At 36.6% G+C, this 5952-nt stretch overlaps 1 non-coding gene across 1 annotated transcript; it reads left to right on the plus strand.

Annotated features, from left to right (window-relative positions):
• Positions 1-303: 303 nt before the first annotated feature.
• On the plus strand, positions 304-409 carry LOC119037787 (U6 spliceosomal RNA). Its single transcript, XR_005080287.2, has one exon. It is a non-coding gene; the product is annotated as a U6 spliceosomal RNA (small nuclear RNA).
• Positions 410-5952: the final 5543 nt, after the last annotated feature.

Below are 5952 nucleotides of genomic sequence, written 5' to 3' on the forward strand. Positions count from 1 at the left end.
TAGGATACAAGTCTCAATAAATGTAAGCTTGAAATCCTATCAAGCATCTCCTTTGATCATAATGCCATGAAACTAGAAATCAATTACAAGAAGAAAACTCAAAAATACATGAAGACATGGAAGCAAAATAACATGTTATTAAACCATGAATGGGTCAACAATGAGATCAAGGGAGAAATCAAAAGATACCTTGAAACAAATGAAAATGAGAACACAACAGCCCAAAATCTGTGGGGCACAGGGAAACCAATCTGAAGAGGTAAATTCATAGCATTACAGACCTATCTTAAGCAACAAGGAAAAGTGCTCGCTTCGGCAGCACATATACTAAAATTGGAACAATACAGAGAAGATTAGCATGGCCCCTGCATGAGAAACAAGAAAAAGCTCAAATAAACAACTAACTTCATATTTAAAGGGACTTGAAAAAGAACAACAAACAAAGCACAAAGTGAGTAGAAGGAAGAAATAATGAAGATCTGAACAGAAATAAATGAAATAGAGTCTACAAATACAATACAAAAGATGGATGAATCCAGTGTGGGTTGCCCACAAAGAGTGAGAAGGCTGAGGAGGTTGGGGAAAGCCTCTTTGTGGATGGTGCTGTAGGCCCCATCCATGATTTGTGTTATTATCCTTGTAAACCAAGAAGCAACACATATTTGAAAGGTTATTCTGGGTATAGAATAAAGGAAGGATAAAAGTAAGACAAATACAGGTGTGAAAAGACTAGTCATCAAGATATCGAGGTTTGCCTAGACTCCAGGCAAAGAAATGGGGGTGACTTGGACTGAGGTAGAAACAGTGGAGAGTACAGATGAAATGTTGGGAAGAGGGCATGCTTTGAAGAGATGACATGGCTTGACAATATCACTGCACGTGCGAGCGTGTGTGTGTGTGTGTGTGTGTGTGTGTACCCCACAGCAGTGAGAAGGGTCAGATTATCTCTGTAGACAAGGGCCAGATATTAGATTAACAATTTTGCATTGTTTTTAGTGATACTCTCTTTTCCTTCTTAACAGAATCCCCACACTCCTAATCCAGGCCTGAAGTCAGACCAAAACATCAAGAATCAGTGATTCTCTTCCTAATCCCCATATACAGAAACTGTGCAAGGTTTCCTTGTGGCGGTCCCCCAGCTTTCTATTATTCATTATAGAAAGGACAAGGAAATAGGGAGCAGATAGGGACTTGGTCACCACTATGGGAATTGGAACTTTGTGGCATATGAAGTAAGCTCTGGGCCAGGAGTTTTAGTAATAACTAGTTAAACTTTGACAAGTTTGTGTCTTTGTTTTTTCCATTTTAAAGTAAAGTGATTATATAACATGGGCCTTAAGTAAGATTTTAATCTAGCCTTGGCCAAGTCACTCAGTTTGTTAGAACATTGTCCTGATACGTGAAGGTTGTGGGTTTGATCCCCAGTCAGGGCACCTTCCCTAAATTCTCACTACATAAAAATTAAGCAAACAATCTCCTCTGTACATCTTGAAATGATTATTTAATATTATATTTCTTTAGGAATTTTAGAAATTGGGTGGTATTTCTGTAAGTTGTTAAAAAGTTAAAAATATGCTCAAATGTAGCTCCAAGTGAGGGAGAAAGAAAGAAGTTCCTATTAGTGAAGTTTGAAGAATGACCCATACTAGAGACATAATCCACATTGTTCTAGAATTTGAAAGACTTGGACAAAGGCTTCTTATGTCTGGTATAAATTTAGGTATGTGAAGAAGGTCCTTTTGTCTTGCCTCTGAATATACCTTTCTCTACCTACTTGTTGACATATGAAATTACTTCAATAGGAAGAAAACCTTTCTGTTAAACAATTACATATAAAAATTTAGTACAAAGATTCTCGGGAGAAACACACTAGGCTGTAAGTGATTCACCTCTACTACTTTCCAACAGGTTTTAATAAGAAGTGGAAGAGAAAATTTTAAGTTGCTGAATTGCTAGATTAAGGTGGAACTGGTTGAGAAGAGAAGGATCTGGAGAAAGGTTTGCAGTAAGGGCAGACTTTTACAGTCCAACATTGTGAAAACTCAACCTTTGGTATTTAGAGAATATATAACTGAATTGACAGGGTGAAATACCTTACAATGTTTGTGGCATTGCTAAACTGCAATACCCTATTTTAAAGATTAAGAAAATGAAGGCTAGAGAAGTAAATGATTTTCCTAAGGTCATGGAGTAAGAGGAAGACAGTAAGTACTAGGACAGATGTTCTGTGTGTTCTTTCCACTCCACTCTGCTGATTTCTCACAACTGCTTGCTTCCTCTGAGTACTTGGTTCTAGAGGCCAGTCCAGCTTCCCTCAGTTCAAATGGGTGCAATTATTGTTTCTCTTTTATTTTTGCACTTTTAATTCATTTCTTGTCTAAAAGCGCTGAAGTCATCAAACATCAAATGACAATTTTCTTCTTGTACTAACAAGACATTCTAGAATTAAAAAATATTAGGAAGAAATACAACAAAATGTTATCAGCACATCTCCCTGGATGGTGGAATTGTAAACAATTTTTGTTTTCTTCCTTATCTTTTTTTGAACATTTTACATTTTTTACAGTGGACTTTTAAAATTTTTATTAATTTTTTCTTATGAATTACTTTATAATAAAAAATAACATTATACTGCCCTGGCCAGGTGGCTTAGGTGATCAGAGCATTGCCCCATACACCAAAAAATAACCACACACACACACACACACACACACACACACACACACACACACACACATTCTCCTTCTTCCCCTATTTCTACTGTTTGAATGATCCTGCCTTCATTTAAGTGAAGTGGTGCAGTGGGCTCCCATTCATCAGGGTGAAGGGCACATCAATTATCCTACAGATACTTGAGACAGGCAAGGAAGACTGTCATCGGTGGTACCCCACTTCCAGTATTTTCTGCTGAAAGGGCAGACTGCTGTCTGAAGTGACTGCTGGTCTTTCAGCAGAAACCATCTCAGTCCCCCTTTCCCCTTTACAGAGAGCAGGAGTCTTGGCTCTCTGCAAATATACAGCCTTGCTTCATTCTCACCAACCTATTGTGTTTCATGTATATATATGGTATATATATGTATATATATATACACACACATAGGAAATATATATATATATGAAAAAATATTTCCAAGGAACAAATCCCTCACACAATTCAAGACAAGAGCACAAACTATTAATCCTATGGGGTAGACTTTTTACTTCTTTTGGCACATAAAAGGTTATTGAATCTCACCTTTAACTAGAACATAATGAACAAAAGAAAAAAGCAAACAAAATATAACCAGAGACATAGAAATTAAGAACAATCTAACAATATCCAGAGAGGAGGGGTGAGGGGACCCAGGGGAGAAGGGTTTTCGGGAACTACTATAAAGGACACATGGACAAAACCAAGGGGGAGGGTGGAAGCAGGGGAGGGAGGTGGGTTTGGAGGGGGTAGGCGGAAGGGGTGGGGAGAAAATACAGACAACTGTAATTGAGCAATAATAAAGTAATTAAAAATAAATAAATAAAAAGGCTATCAAATTAATTCTTCAATATTGCACCTAAACCTTCTTACATAACACATAGAGGTGTATAATCCTAGGCTTTTGTACATGAGAAAGAAAATAAATTAAAATTAGGCCTAAAAAACCTACTAAAGATGAGAGAGAGAGAGAGAGAAGAAAGGAACGGGTCTTGCTTTTCTGTGGGTCAGCCTGCATAGGTTTGGTGTTTTTCTGCATTTCCACCACCACCAAGAAAACAAAAATCTATCATATCCCACAAAAATTAAACTTCAAGTTTCTTCCATGGAGAAGAAAAAATAGAAAATTTGAATCTTTCAATAACTAGTTGGTGTATTTGTTTCTTTCCCTTCATCCTGTTTTCTGAACCCCAACTTCCCTCACCGTATCAGTCCCCCAATGCTGCTAATCAAAATTAAACATCCCAAAACTGCATCTGCTTTGTTACTTTTTCAGCTATGCCCAGGAATGAACGATTAAGTATCTAAGAGGCTGTGTCAGTTTGCTCATTGACATTTTTCTGTTTAATGGATAGATAATATATATTGTAAAAATACGCACATTTCTCCCAAGGGACTTAATCAAATATATTTCATTTTCAGTGTTAAAAATGAAGCTGTAAACATTTTCCCCTAAGTTGGATCTTATGCAAAATAGTGACTAACTGCTAAGACAGATTCTTTCTTGCTCATTTTATTTTGTTGCCATTAAAACTGCCTTAGATTCCTTTGGTATGTCCTTCTCTAGGGGCCGTGTATGAAGATCAGATATATCCAAAACATGATTATCCAGTTCAGTTAGTGATTTCAATGACCTCTTATGGAAAATTCCTTCTGAAAACTACCTCTTAGTAACTCTAATAAAGGTGATTTCAGGAGGCCAAAGGAAGGCAGTGCAGATGGCCTTTTCCTGCTTCCCCTCCCTACCTCTCTCGCTTCCTTTTGTCCCTTCCTCCCCATCTTCTCTGTCTCCCTTCTTCCTCCACATCCTTTCTCTCTCCCCCTTTTCTTTTTCCTTTTACCATCTTTTCTCCCTGTCTCCTTCCCTGCCTGAACTGAGCAATATACCAGATGGACAAACCTTTAAATGCTCACTAAGGGCCCAGTAAATAGCCTTTGAGGATTATGTCATGAGACTATGTGAAAATAAACTTTCTCATATTTACTACTGGTATTAATAATAACAATTACTATTACTACTGAAATTATTATAACTACAACAATACCTTATTTTTGTTTCCCAAATTTAGGACAGCAGAACCAGAGAAACATGTTCTGTCCCCAGAAGAATGAGCATCCTACACAATTTACACTGGGAAACCTCAAGCTAGCCAAATTTCCCCAGTGGTATATTCCTTAAAATCACATTCTAATTTTCTCTTCCCTAAAAGAGAAGTGCAGAATACTTCACAGGTGTCTGAAAAATCAATTGCTCTTTGGGGTTGGACCAACTCTTGGTGGGGCGCCAGAAACATGTGTACAACAACTAAACCAGTGACACCAATCACTTGGCTAGTTGTAAAATGGAATGCAAAGACCCTGACTTTTAATGTGAACAGTTCTTATTACACTTGTTTGTTTTGTGTGTGTGTGTGTGTGTGTGTGTGTGTGTGTGTACAGTTGTACTGAATCTTCAACTTTAAAAAGTATTTTATATTTAATTTCTCATTTATCACTTTAGATACCCCAACATTCCAGCTTAAAGCTATAGCCAAAGCTCTGCTTGAATCAAAAAGCAATTATTAGTCACAGATGGAGAAAGTGAAACACAATGTTAAGTTTTATTAGCTTTTCTCTAATTATATTAAATATCTATAAGCATTTGAACTACAGCTGAAGTAGACTTACCTGTTATTTTTCCCTTACATGAATAGCCTATTATTATGTCATAAAATAAACTTACTTGGTGTCATTTCTCTTCAAGAAACCATATTAATTGCTCTCTGAGGCAGGAACTGGTACTTTGAAAGATTAATATATGATTTTAATGGTTTGTTTTAGTATTTTTATGTGTATCAAAACTAAACAAAATTGGGGTGGTTCTTTCCCTTCTTTCCAGCATTAAGTATTATATTTAGCCTTTTTCTTTTGTTAGGAAGTTTTGTTTATATTCCAAGGTATAAAATAGAATGACAGATGACAACATGTACTAAGGAATACTGGTACTTTTACAGGACTTGTAACTTTGAACAGTACTTTTATATGCATTATTTCATTTAACCTTAATAATATCCCAAGAGGTGAAAAGGAATTAAGATCTCTGCCTAAATGGTAAATAAGGTGAAGAAAAGTAAGGAATGAAGAAAGAGAGCAAAAATTGTGCATAAGATCATATACTTTCTGAATGACACAACCAGAATTTCAGTCCAGGTCTCCTGACTCACCACTTTAAGTTAGTTCTGCAAGAGCAGGAGATTGCTTTCTCTTTCTCCACTAGGAGTTGA

The sequence above is a fragment of the Artibeus jamaicensis genome, unplaced genomic scaffold, assembly GCF_021234435.1.
Source record: "Artibeus jamaicensis isolate MK-2021 breed Jamaican fruit bat unplaced genomic scaffold, CSHL_Jam_final contig_391, whole genome shotgun sequence".
NCBI classification, from domain to species: Eukaryota; Metazoa; Chordata; class Mammalia; order Chiroptera; family Phyllostomidae; genus Artibeus; species Artibeus jamaicensis.